Raw genomic sequence first — 15,575 nt, 5'->3', positions numbered from 1 at the left:
ACCAAGTTGGTTTCTTCACTTCTAGCCAACACTTTGTCCAAATTTGCAATATAATCATCAAAAGAATCCCCAACCACCGATAAGTCATCCATGAAAACATCAAGGTAGTCCTCCACCATGTTTGCATCATACACCGTTGAAAAGTTGCAGGTGCATTGCACAAACCAAATGGCATCCTCTTGAAAGCAAAACTACCATAGGGACATGTAAAGGTTATTTTCTATTGATCTTCCAGAGCAATGAGAATTTGGTTGTAGCCCGAGTATCCATCAAGAAAGCAATAGAAGGCACGTCCGGACAATCTATTGAGCATTTAATCTAAGAAAGGAAGTGGAAAGTGATCCTTCCTTGTTACTTTGTTGAGTTTGCAATAATCCATACAAACCCTCCAACCGGTCACCGTTCTTGTAGGAATCAATTCATTCATATCATTGGTAACCACCGTCATGCCCCTCTTCTTTGGGACACATTGAACCGGAGAGGTCCATGAACTATCGGAGATGGGGTAGACAACACCGGAATCCAACCACTTGATAATCTCCTTCTTGACAACTTCTTGCATAGCCTCATTGAGTCTTCTTTGATGTTCAATTGACGGATTAGCACCATTCTCCAACTTGATCTTATGCATGAAAAAGGTGGGGCTTATACCCCAAATATCCGCCAAGATCCACCCAATAGCCTTCTTCCTCTTTTGTAACATCGCCAATATGGAATCAACCTGCATGTTAGTATAACAAGAGGAAAGAATAACCGGTAAAGTAGAACAAGGGACAAGAAATTCATACCGAAGGTGTGGAGGCAATGATTTCAACTCCAAAGTAGGTGGATCTTCAATAGAAGGCTTTGTAGGAGGAGTCTTCCTATTTTCAAGAACCAAAGATAATTTTCGGGGTGCATAGTTGTACGACCCCATTCCTTGCAAAGTGTTTACGCATTCCATGATCCCATCCATCTCGTCATCATCACGATTGAGCAAAACAACGTCCAATATATCACCAACGGTGATAGTAGTACTTGTATCATCAACAATAACATCTATCACCAAGTCCACAAAAGAACACACCTCATTGCTATTTTGTTTCCGCATGGACTTACACACATGGAATACCACCTTTTCCTCACCAACCCAGAAAGTGAGGTCTCTGGCTTCTAAATCACAAAGAGCCTTACCCATAGAGAGGAAAGGTCTCCCAAGAATGATCAACACTTCATAATCAACTTCACAATCTAGAATGACAAAGTCTGCCGGAAGAATGAATTTATCAAATTGGACCAAAACATCTTCAATCACACCCAACTGCCTCTTCATGGTACGATCGGATTTTGCAATCTCATAGAAGTGGGTCTTGGTTACCCAATTCCCAAAGTCTTGAAAACCGAATAGGGCATCAAATTTATTCTTTCCCCAAAATCACAAAGAGCCTTAGTACACTTGGCACTTCCAATTGTACAAGGAATTGTGAAAGCATCGGGATCCTCCAACTTAGGAGCCATTGAATGAACAATTGCACTCACTTGATGAATGACTTTGATAGTCTCAAAATTCATCGACCACTTCTTTGTCACAAGATCTTTCATAAACTTTGCATAACTGGGCATTTGTTCCAAAGCTTCTACCAATGACACATTGATTAAAAGAATCTTCATCATTTGAATGAACTTCTTGAATTGATTCTCACCATTTTGCTTGGCAAGCCTTTGATGGTATGGAGGTAGAGTCTTAGGCAATGGTGCCTTTTCCTTTTGCACTACCGGTTCCGGTATGTCAATGATGTGTTCCTTAGACGCGTTCACCTCCTCTTGAGTGTCTTCCACACTATCATCAATATTAATCTAAACTTCTTTATTTGCTCGAACAACATATTTGGGATATCTTCCTCTTGCATCATTTGGTTGTCATCGACAAGTAGCCTTTCACTTGAGGTGGGTGCATTCCCGCCTCTTCCACTTCTTGTGATAACCACCATAGCATGCCTCGTATTATTTGTCACGCCCCGAACTCGAGGAGCGCGACCGGCGCTCAACCGAGTGAACCCAGTCGAGCAAGCCTATGTTACATCAACCTCTCATCATAACTCATGCTTGATTTATCAAAACATAATTAATCATGACTTTCATATTTGAATGCATTTGGCTCAATGGCCCGAAATTATTATTTTTCTTTTCTTTTCTTTTCTTTTTCTCTCGTGATGGGTACATAACTTCATAAATATTTATGAACATAATTACATGACGAAACTCAAAAACTTAAGTACATGACCCACTATGTACATGGAGCTTCTATGACAATAGATACCTAAGTACATAAAACCAACTAGATTCAAATGCCCACTGGAATTGTAGCGGGCTCACCATAATCTGCTGCGCAGAAGATTCTTATCAAAGATCCATATCATCCTGTAGAAGTATACCTGCATCCATTAAAAGATGCAGCACCCCCGGCAAAAGGGACGTTAGTATTGTCGAATAGCACTAGTATGTATAGCTAAAAAATCCTCTTTCAAAATATAATGCCAATATGATCTATACGTGGAACACATAATATAAATTAATTGAAACAACATGCACGAACAAGGCCAATGAAAATGGCACGTAATGTCTGCGTTAACAATGCGTCTCACTAGACCGTCCATATCCTTCTCTTATCTTACACCTATATATTTGATTGACCATTCATAGGATTCCATAAACAATACACCTATGCGTCTCATGGACCGTTTATAGGATTCACATATATCATACAATACACCTGTGCATTTCATAGACCGTTCACAGTGTTTACTTACACAATACATCTGTGCGTTTCATAGACCGTTCACAGTATCATCTATACAGTATACCTGTGCATTTCATAGACCGTTCACAGTGTTTACTTACACAAAACAAATACACTTGTGTGTTTCATATACCGTTGACAGTGTTTACTTACACAATACACCTGTGCGTTTCATAGACCGTTCATAATATTTCATATACAATGCAAATACACCTGTGCATTTCATAGACCGTTCACAGTGATTTCATAACATGATATACCTATGCATTTCATAGACCGTCCATAGGATTTCATAACACAATATACCTATGCATTTCATAGACCGTCCATATGATTTCATAACAAGATATACCTATGCGTTTCATAGACCATCCATAGGATTTCATAATAAGATATACCTATGCGTTTCATAGACCGTCCATAGGATTTCATAACACAATATATGTATGTGTTTCATAGACCGTCCATAGGATTACATATACAATATAAATACACTTGTGCGTTTCACAGACCGTTCACAGTGTTTGCTTATACAATATACCTATGCGTTTCATAGACCGTTCATAGTATTTCATATACAATGCAAATACACCTGTGCATTTCATAGACCGTTCACAGTGATTTCATAACATGATATACCTATGCGTTTCATAGACCGTCCACATGATTTCATAACATAATATACCTATGCATTTCTTAGACCGTCCATAGGATTTCATAACACAATATAGCTATGCGTTTCATAGACTGTCCATAGGATTTCATAACGAGATATACCTATGCGTTTCATACACCGTCCATAGGATTTCATAACACAATAGACCTATGCGTTTCATAGACCGACCATAGGATTTCATAACAAGATATACCTATGCGTTTAATAGACCGTCCATAGGGTTTCATAAGACATCATTATGCATATAACCATGTATAAACTCAAAGCGACATGATTAACATTACTTTTAAGATCATAAGTTCCCGGATCATTGAGACACTTCATGTTCATTCTCAATATGGAGAAACATCGCTCATTACATTATCACATGTATGGTGAATCAACAGGCCAATTTTAGTGGCACATGGCCCGAATTCGTTTTCATAAGATTTATCATCATTTAGCATAGGACATCTCTCTTCCACCTTATATATACCCTCTTATCAACTTATGGTCATTAGCTATATTCATGATTCATGGGGACTTAACATCGAAGTAATTTACATTAATTATTTTAGTAGCATACATACTATGATAGAAACCATAGAGACATGCAACACCTCATAATTCTCATTTTGGCAAACGATAACATTTCATGTTCATACCATCACTTACTTGTACTTGCCATAGGTAATCATAGGAAGAACATTTAAAATATTTAGAAACGCTATAGCCTCTCCTCATGAGGGCGTAAGTGCTTATAACACATTGGAAACATAAGTACAAATACATTTGTCTCATAACCTTACCCACCATATATCACTTCACAATTACTTTCAACTACTTACAACATCACTATTTCATTGGCTCCCTTGGCCATATATATTCTTATTCACTCATTGCACTGTGGCCGTATATCATATTCTATACTTTCATTTCCTCCCTTTCATAGATCATCATCATAATTATCAACAAGTAGAATATTCCGGAATTCACAACTTTAAGCTCATTAGTAATGAAGGCTTTAAACACAATAGATTTCTTTCCAATAAATGGAGTAAAATGATTGGCAATCGAAGCACAAGTTAAGATCATACACAATTTCCACTCACGAATGTGTAAGAACACAAAACACATTGAAAAATACTTACAAAGCATAGCATTAGCTAAAACAGCAACATTTGGGCATCACTTGAGTTTATAAGCTTTTAGCCAATTATATTATCGAAGTCAATTTTGGAATAGTTGAGTCAAAGCTCGTTTTATAATCTTTCTAACATTATTTTATTTCATTGGCACCATTGGCCACAATTATAAAATCACTCTTAGCATGTTGGCCGTATTTAATATTTCATGCTCACCTTTTTCCTTTCAAACATCAACATCATCATCACCAACAACAACAATTCAAATCAAGGTGTGTAGTACACATGTGAGCAATTAAAAGTCTAAGGCACATAGAGATATTTCACAAAATTTTGCATAATAGCCTTCGTTTGAACTCGATACATTATTAAAGCACAACCCATACTTGAACACATCCTAAATTGGCAACATAACATGAATAAAGCATTTAGGATACTTATTGAACATATATCTTTCAACACAAACGTACTCGAAACATATATCTTTCAACACAAACTTACTCGGGACATATATCTTTCAACACAAGCCACTCGGGTCTTACATAATTTACATGAATATCGTGCGATTCAATTCTAAGAGAAGAGTTTATCCAACATACCTTGATGGAGCTCTTTAGTGATATTAAAACCACCAACTACTCTTACAACTTCAATCTACATCAACATAATTCAATGGGACCAATATTAGTAACAAATTCCATAATTTAGGCAATTTAGGTATTTTATCAAACACATAGTAGGCATGCATCTCTACATCTCTTAACCATAGAATTAGTTCATCCAACTACTACCATTTACCAACAATTTATCCAACCATCATTCTTAAATAATTCTTAACTTCCAACATCACATACATGACCATCCATCCACACCCAACCAACAAAATTCCATCAAATAATCACCTTTCCATCTCTATAATGGTTATGTATTTAAATTGGGAACTTATGGCTTCCAATCACCATATCCTAAGTTATACCACATATTCCATACATAAATAATCCCCATATATTAGTTAGAGATGGTAGATATACCTCTTGTAGTGAGACTCATGAAAATCCCAACTTGTAGTGTTCTTGACCAATTTGGGGATTTAAATGGAAATCTATGGATCTTCAAGATTAATCCTTGTTAATACAAGTGTTTAGGAGTAGTAATCAAGTCAAAATTACTCCAAAAATATTACCTTGGTTCATGGGAGGGAGGTGTTGGGTGGATTCCCTTTGATATACAAGCCCTATCTCAAAGAAATGACTTATCTCTCTCTCTCTCTACCCGGTCTTGGGGGGTATTTAATGGGTTTCTACGTGCGCGGCAGTGGATTTGGCCGTGGATTGGCCGCGGATTGGAGGCAGAAACTCTCAAATATGCGCGGCCGCGGATTTGGCTGTGCATCTGGCACGAGTTCAGTAAAATGGCCATAACTTTCTGTATACATATCCAAATGATGAACGGTTTAAAGTGTTGGAAACTAGATTCAAAGGGATTTAAATTGATAGATATATAACTACCTAAGTCATTATATGGAGGGAGTTCTATTCATTTGAAGTTGGGTCATGTGCCGATTGAAACATTCCTTCCACTTAATGTGTCCAACTTGTTCCACACAAATTCTTTCCATTCCCAAAACTCCTTAGTATGTTCCAACACACCTTAAACATAAATTATCAATTCAACATGATGTGGCTCTATCCCATAGGTCTTCTTTAATACTCAAATACGTTATTCCCAGATACCGTTAGCGCACTTTAAAAAACAACTTAAATCATTAGGAAATTTTTACGGGGCCTTACATTGTTACCACCCTTTGGGTTCACCACCATGTCACTTTGTAGTGCACCTTTAGGACGAGAATTTAGATCTTGAGAGATTTGCCCCATTTGAACTTCTAGATTTCAGATTGATGTGTTGTGTGAGGAAAGTTGGGCATCCGAATCAGCATTCTTTTCTATCATTTACTTGAACATATTCTAAATACGTACCATCTCATTGTTTGAAAAACTTGAACCATGGAAAGTATAAGGAGGTGGGTTTCTCGGTTGTTGATACATTGCGGGCCTTTGAAAACTCGACCCACAGTTGCCTTGATTGTTACCCAACCACCTTGGTTGTTGCTTCCCCAATTTCTTTGGTTGTTTCCACTCTAATTTCCTTGATTGTTGTTGTTATGCCAATTACCTTATTATTAGAACCCAATTGCTATGGTTATTTTGTGGTCACCATTGTTGATGGTTTGGGCCTTGGAAGTTGGTTCTTTGCCCTTGAAAATTGTTCACATATTGCACTTCTTCCTCTTGCTCATTATAAGAATCATCTTGATCAAAACCGCCATCATCTTGCACATAGTTCTCCACTCGGGTTTACATTTGTGGACCTTTGGTCCTCTTCTTGTTCACCAAAACATTAACTCCCTCCATAATATGAACTTGCTTAGGAGCTTTCACTTGATTGAGTTGGGCCTTTGCTAGTTGAGTCATGGTAGTGGTCAATTCGGCAATGGCTTGCCCATGGTCTTGCAACTCTTTGTAGAGGTGGATCATATTCGGATCACCTTGTGGGACATTGGTTGGTATTGCCAAGCCGATGACGTCTCTACCATCTCATCTAGAATGTCACACGCCTTCGCATTAGGCGTCGTCATAAAGTTTCCACTGGCTAGTTGATTCACTACACATTGGTTAGTTGTGTGGATCCCACAATACAAGGTTTGTTGCAACATGTTTTCCATCATATCGTTGTTGGGACATTCCTTAACCATTATTCTATAACACTCCCAAATTTGTTTAGTGGCTCATTAGGTTCTTGTTTGAATGCCAAGATATCATCTCAAAGTGTAGACATGTGCCTGTGAGAGAAACACTTAGCAATGAACTTGGCCGCCAGCTCATCCCAAGTGTATATTGAATGGTTCAACAAATATTGCAACCAATCCAAGGCTTTCCCCCGTAGAGAGAAGGGAAAAAGCCTTAGTCTCAATGCATCCTTGGAAACATTAGTTTGCTTGCTCCTCCAACATGTATCCACAAAGCCCTTCAAATGTTTGTAAGTATTTTGGGTTGGTGCACTGGTGAAGAAGCCTCGTTGCTCAAGTAAAGTGAGCATTATGTTGGTGATTTGAAAGATGCCCGCCCTAATATGGGGAGGGACTATTGCACTAGCATAACCTTCATTGGGAAATATCCGGTGTCGAGCTGCTTGTGGTGGAGGTGGGGTGGAACGGGCACGTTGTCTTGTGGTACCCGGCCTCTCCAATTAGCTTGTGGCACTCGAGGTACCTCATCGAGTTGTTACTCCTCGCTGTCCAAGTCTTCCAAAGGCATATTTCCGAGCTCATTGTTTGCCATGATTGTACCTAAGATTTCTTAAACAAGTTAGTAACACATAAGGAAAAGAAGATATTCCAAAAACACACTCAAATATATAGCTACACCATTTTAAGCTCCCCGGAAACTGCACCAAAAATTGTTCCACTCCCAATCCACACTCAAGAATGAGTGGAAGAGGTCATTGGAATAATAGTACCCAACTATGAGTCGCAGTCGATTTCCTCAGGGAGCTAAGTGTGGGTGTTGGAGAGTACAATTTATGCGTGTAGAAGAAATAGATTAAATACGCTTCCAAACAAGATAATTTTGCAAATTACTTCTATAAACTATACTATCAATGATTAACTAGAGAAATGAAACTAGAAGTTGATTAATTGTTTTTGGTTGTTTTCAAATAGGTAAAAGGCATAGAGATGTAACCTTCGCCTAGGTGTTAGCCTAATAGGTTAATTATGTTAACACTTATTTTAGTGATTGGGGTGTATTATAGCTCTCAACTCCAAGCTACACATTCGATACCTCTCGGTCATAGAGTGATTTTGCCTAATTTGGATTTCTCAAGCTCAAATGGTTATCAAGCCAAATAGTTGATATGAGCTCAAGTCGGGTTTTCCCTATCTCTAGTTCAAACCCTTTTATTAGGCTAGTCAAATCCTTAACTAGCCCAATTTCTTGTTAGCCAAGTTTTCCTAGACTAGGTCCCTCTTTCTCAAGTAAAGACCAAGTCAAAAAGGCATGAAACAATGTTTGCAACCATTAATTCTAAAATTAAAGCATGAACAAGGCTAAATAACAAACTGTAATGACCCAACCGATTGTTTTGAGTATTGTATCCCCGTTCCTCCCATTTATTGCTTACTCTATGCTCATTTATTATTATGTGATTTGCCGGGGTGGTTGGTTGGGTTCTGGAAATGTTTGTAATGAATTGGGACACTTAGTCCCAAGGTAGGAAGCCTAAGTTAAAAGAGTTGACCGGATGTTGACTTATGTGTAAATGACTCCAGAATAGAGTTCTGATGGTTTTGGTAGCTCCGTATGGTGATGCTGGACTTAGGAGTATGTCTGGATATTGATTTGGAGGCCCGTAGGTGATTTTAGCTCGAATTGGCGAAAGTTGGAAAAGTTGAAGTTTGGAGAGTTGAGAAGTTTGACCGAGAGTTGAATTTTTGGTCACTGGGCTCTGAATTTGGTTCCGAAAGTTGTAATAGGTCTATTGTGTCATTTATGACTTGTGTGCAAAATTTGAGGTAAATCAGAGTTGGTTTGATAGGTTTCGGCATCGATGGTAGAAGTTGGAAATTCATTATTTTCAATAGGCTTGAATTGTTGTGCGATTCATGTTTTTGATGTTGCTTGATGTGATTTGAGGCCTCAACTAGGTTTGTATCGTATTTTAGGACTTGTTGCAATGTTTGGTTGAGCTCTCTTGGGCCTCGGGTGGATTTTGGATGGTTAACAGATTGGAATTTTGGATTTAGAAGACTGCTGATTTTCTGTGTTCTAGTTTCTTTCTTCGCGATCGCGAGGATAGGTCCGCGATTGTGAATGGTCTTTGAGGACTGTTGGATACTTCTCTTCGGGCTTGCAAAGTGAGGGACGCGATCGCAGAAGTTGAGGAAATTGTGCTTCGCGAACGCGTACAGTGTGTCGCATATAAGGAAGTGAGTTAGTAGGGGAGGCACGCGATGTTCTTTGCGTTCGGGAGTGGTGGATCATGATTGCATAAGTTTGGGAAAGTGGTTCTTCGTGTTCGCAACTGGGTTCATGCGATCGCGAAAGAGGATTTGTATGCTGGGCAGAGTTTTTCTATGTGATCGTGATTGTTGGTCCGTGATCGCGAAAGCCGATAATTGGGCAAGAGAGATAAATTTCAAAAAATGAGGGTTTGAACCCATTTATCGTATTTTGAGCTAGAGACCTCGAATTTAAGCGATTCTTGAAGGGATTTTCAAGGAGTTGATTGGGGTAAGTGATTCTAACTCGGTTTTGGTCGTAATACATGAATCCATTGCTATTTCTGTCATTTAATTAATGATTGGAGTTGGAAAGTTTGGGGCAATATGGTGAAACTTCTTAGACCAAATTTTGGGGATTTGAAAGGCGATTTGAGGTCGGATTTGAATAATTTTAGTATTGTTGGACTCATCATTAAATGGGTATTCAAATTTTGTAAATTTTGTTGTATCCTGAGACTTGGGCCCGAGTTGACCTTTTGACTTTGGTTAAAGATCTTAGCTTTATCATTTGGAATCAATTCATATAGCTTTTATTGATAGTATTATGTTATTTTTGGTTAGATTCTAGTCTTTCGGAGGTTGATACGCATGGGAAGGGCTTACTAGCAGAGTGATTTGATTTGTTTGAGGTAAGTATGTTATTTAAACTCGGTTGAGGTACTAGTTGCCTGAAATGTTGTGATAGCTACATGCTATTGGGTGCGCACATGTGTGGGGACGAACCCATGTGCGAGCACCGAGATTATATATTCATGTTCGGGTTGTGCTCGGGCTCTCATAAGCCTAGAATTTGACTGTTAAACCTTAAGTTATGATGCTTCTCACATTTGCAACATTGTTGTGAACTATTTAGGCCATGTTTGAGGCCACATAGGGGTTTAATCCCTGAATGAACCGATTAATGTTATTATTTGATGAAAATTGCCGGTTTGAGCTATGATAGTGTACTTGCACATGCCTACACTTTAGCATGTCATTTATGCCAGTCCAGGAGCATGCGATTTGTTATTCACTCGTTTCATACATGTATACTTCTTTATTTGCTCCTGTATGATATGATTGGACTGGATGCCTGTGACCACGCCGGGTGGATTGTGTTGATATGCCTGTGACCTCACTGGCGGATTGGGTTGTTATGCTTGTGACTATGCCGGGAGGATTGTGTTGTTATGCCTGTGACCACGCCAGGCAGATTGTGTTGATATGCCTATGACCATGCCCGGCAGATTGTATTGTTATGCCTGTGACCACGCCGGCTGGGATATGATATTGAGCCTGTTTTACCTTCCCGTGTCTAGTTATGATACTTATTGAGTATATTGGATCGGTTGTACCGATACTATACTCTCCACTTAATTGCGTAGATCCAGGTGTGGGGACCAGTTATCAGCAGTAGGTTACTTTTCGGACTATCTGCTAGAGGCGAGGTAGAGCTGCATCCTTGGTCGCACTTTGACTTGTCTTTTTCCTTTCATACTATTGTTATAGTTTGGACAGTGTACTTATTGCTCAGTTTTAGACCTGTATCCCGTTGTGGTAGCTCATGACTCCATACTTACCAGGTTTTGGGGGGATTTACATTGTATTAGCAATTTTTATTGTATTGAGACTTCAGGTTTATGATATTTCAATGAATTTCATTATTATATTGCCTTCGATATCTGGTTTCGGCTTGCCTAGCAGTGTGTTAGTGCCATCATGACGGGTTGGGATTTAGGTCGTGACACAAACACTCAATCATTAGATTAATTACCCATAAGGTTTATACACTAGGGTTGGATCACAACCCTAGTAAATATCTAGCTGCTCATAGTAGAAATAGAAGAAAATAAAGAAAAAACACTAATTAAAGCCATAATATAAAATTAAAATGATAAATTATTGTGTTTTAACCCAAATTGGTCACAAATTACCAAAAGTGGTAAACTACAACGACTACAGCTCAAAAAAAATACAAAACGTGATCTAAAAAAGTGATTCCCGTCTATTTATAGTGGCCCGAAATTTGCTGACGAAAATACCCTTTGGGAGGTTCTGCGGCCACACAATTCCATGTTGCGCCCGCACTTTACTCAAGTCTATATGTTGATGGACTTTACAGCCACACAATTTTATCTGCGGATGAACTTCATCTTCTGCGGCCGCACAATTCCGTGTGCGGTCCTCACTCTGGCAAGGCTTCAATCTTGGTCATTTTGCGCGCTCTCTAAATTTATTGAATTCTTGTCAATGCGACAATGTTTTGTGGCCTCACAAATTGTGTGCGGTACTCACTTCTCTTCAATCAGCTTTTGAGCTTCAGCACTATATCTGCGGCGGCAGAGAGAATTCTACGGTCCGCGATTTCTTTTGCGACCGCAGAAATACTTCTGCGGACTGCACTTTTGGTCTGCTGCGCCCCTTCTTGCCTTATGAGCCGGAACACTTCCTTTTGAGTTAGCTTTCTTCATTATATTCCAAAATCTCCAATATTTTCTCAATTTGCACATGTTTGTTAGTTTTGGGAACATAAATCAACACTTTCGAACTAAAACTAAAGCAAGAAGGTACTAATAAGTGGTCAAAATCCACACTTATCAGGCAGCCCAAGAAACGAATTACGGGTCTTTTGCTCTTTGGTGGTGGCAGATCATGAATGGCTTTGATCTTTGACGGGTCTAACTCAATGCCGCGGAGACTGACAATGAAACCTGGCAACTTCCCGGCTGGGACTCCGAAAGCACATTTCGCAGGGTTCAACTTCAAGTTGTACTTCCGTAGTCTGTTGAAAACTTTCTCAGGCTTGCTATGTGATATGGGATCTTCTTAGACTAGATGATGACATCATCCACGTATACCTCTATTTCCTTGTGTACCATATCATGAAAGAGAGTGGTCATAGCACTCATATACTCCCCTAGCATTCTTCAAACCAAACGGTATAGCAGTATACTCCCCATGGCGTAATGAAGGTTGTCTTTTCTACGACCTCTTCGTCCATCTAGATCTAGTGGTACCCTGCGAAGCAATCAATGAAGGATTGCAGTTCATGCTTGGTGCAATTATCGATCAATATGTGTATGTTGGGTAGCCGAAAATCATCCTTAGAACTTTCTCCGTTCAGATCTCGACAGTCAACGCACACCTTGACCTTCCCGTCTTTCTTCAGTACATGCACAATATTTGCTAACTAGGTTGGATACTCGACCACTCGAAGGACCTTGGCTTTGATTTTCTTAGTAACCTCCTCTTTTATCTTCAAACTCATGCCTGGCTTGAATTTTCAGAGTTTCTGTTTTACCAGTGGATATATGGGGTTGGTAGGTAGCTTGTGGGATACTATGGATGTGCTCAACCCTATCATGTCGTCATAGGACCATGCATAAATGTCCTCATATTCCTTCATAATTGGATATACTCTTCCTTGTATGACGCTGATAGATGAATGCTAATGTGAGTTTCTTAGACCGTTTTAGAATCCCCTAAATTAACTGCCTCAGTTTCTTCCATATTGGACTTTGGGTTTTTTTTTTCAAATTCATCTACTTCCCTGACAATTTCCTTGAGTATTACATCGTTTTACCATTCTTTTGAATCGCTTTCATCATATTGTGTTATCTCGTTACATGTAATAGTTGTAGATTCAACATGATAGGTAATAGTTATGTTGAAAAGAATGCAAAGATATAATAATATAAATAAACAAAAAGCAATGATGCACGATGTATTGGACAAACCATGCTGGATGCTCGAAACTAGTAGAGAGTTCAGTGTTAAATCAGCCTGGGATTACCTAAGATGAAGGAAGGATCCTTGCAATGCATATAGGAGGATGTGGGTAAAGGGATTGCCCTTTAAAATATCCTTTTTCATGTGGAAAGTATGAAGAAACAAGCTGCCTCTTGATGATTGTTTTTAAGAGTTTGGGATATTTAATGGTATCTAGATGTTGGTGTTGTACTAATCCGATGGAGGAAACCACACAACATCTGTTCTTCTCTTCTTATGTGGAAAAAACAATATGGTTGTATTTTTTGAATCATGCAGGAATAGCTATGGAGGGAATCACATTTCATCAGGCAGTGGTTAAATGTTGGACTGCCAAAGTCATTCCCCGAAGGCAACCTATAATGCATGCTTTATCGTCCATTATTGTTTGGGAACTATGGAAAAGACGAAACAACTATAAATATGGAGACACAGTCACTATACGTAGAGTAAAATACCATATTTCCTCGACTCTTCAATCCATGATCAAATTCAGAAAGCCTAGGTTATATCACGTCCCTCATAAATGGCCAGATCAGATTGACATGATGGATAACTACATGCCTAAATTGAAGGTCACTAAGGTGTTCTGCGAATGTCCTAGTCTAGGATGGGTTAAAATGAATACATATGGGGCTTCTAGAGGTAATCCTGGTAGGAGTTCTATAGGCTTTGTACTGAGAAATGAGGAAGGAGATGTCCTGTATGCTCGTGGAAAGGAGGTACAGGAGGGAACCAATTCAGAAAGTGAGGCAAGGGCTATGCTTGAAGCTTTGAGATACTGTGTTGAGCATGATTTCATTCTTATTGAGCTGCACACAAATTCAAAGCTGATAAAAAATGTTGTGATTGGAGAGTAGACTATTCCTTGGTCTGTGGTAGCTTAAGTGGAAGAAATTAAAGAGCTTATGGGATAATGCAATGTAATAGTGTGTCACGCCCCAACCTCGGGGAGTGCGACCGGCACTCAACCGAGTGAACCCGGTCGAGCAAACCTATTAAACCTTTCCTACCCGACTCATTCATAATCCAAAAAGGGATCGCATCACCATTTGTAAAACCGGGGAGAGATCAGTTATATAAACATTGCTAGTTCATTTTCCTCATATACATTATGCCATAGTTGAGTTTCCAAAATACAACTCGATCCAACGACCGCCCCAACATACATATATGACCCACATAAACGTCTACGGAGCCTCTAAGGATACAAAAGAGCAACATGACAATGCCGAAAATAAGGTCCCGGCTATACCTCAAAATGTGAAAACTTATACAAAAGAAGGACTACATGACCCCTGGGAGAAATGGGGCTCACCAAGACTGCTGTGAGGAGAGAAAGAGAGCACCACTATCTGCGATCGACACTATCTGCGATGGAACCACCTACATCCATTCAAAGATGTAGCGCCCCCGGCAAAAGGGACGTTAGTATTGTCGAATAGTACTAGTATGTAAGACAAACACCAATCTTAGTAGAAAGAACAGTGAAACAAAGAGAAGGCAGTCATAATAATCAATAAGTACTTCATAGAAATACAAAGAAAACACCAAGTAAGGATCACATAGTTTCCAATTCTATCTTTCCATCTTTTTAGATTAATAATCTTTAGTGCCGAAGCCACAACTCACAATGCCACCGTATTTTTACACGGAGTCCAGTCTCGGCCCGACCGGCTAAGCCATCTCAAGTGAGACATATCCATATCCACAATGTAATTCAATAATCCTAATACAAATGCCACCATGTGTACAGCATGGCGTCCGATCTCGGCCCGATCGGCTAAGCCATCTCACTTGAGACATAACCTCTTTCAACTGTCCACTCAATTCACATTTCTTTCCCATCTTCATTACATGGCACAAACAACTTCATTTATTAAGTAGTTCTTGGCACTTGGGCACATTTTACAATTCAAGTCTTTCCCTTTTTATTTGTTCAAATAACATCATCATTCATGTCGATAAGTACCATCACATAAGGCATTTCACACATAAGGGAAGGATCTTGGAAAATCATAATTACGTTCACAAATAGCATGATGACATGGTAACCATCTAAAACAATTAGGGAACGTGAATCTTTCAATCAAACACACTAAGGCAAACAATTCTAGTATAATCAAGTTGGAACTTACACCAATTATTCAGACACCAGGAGTTCGATTCTAAGAACAAGAGAGTTAG

This window comes from Nicotiana tomentosiformis, chromosome 2 (genome assembly GCF_000390325.3).
Source record: "Nicotiana tomentosiformis chromosome 2, ASM39032v3, whole genome shotgun sequence".
NCBI classification, from domain to species: Eukaryota; Viridiplantae; Streptophyta; class Magnoliopsida; order Solanales; family Solanaceae; genus Nicotiana; species Nicotiana tomentosiformis.
The sequence above is the reverse complement of the archived record's forward strand: the minus strand, read 5'-3'. Positions refer to the sequence as shown.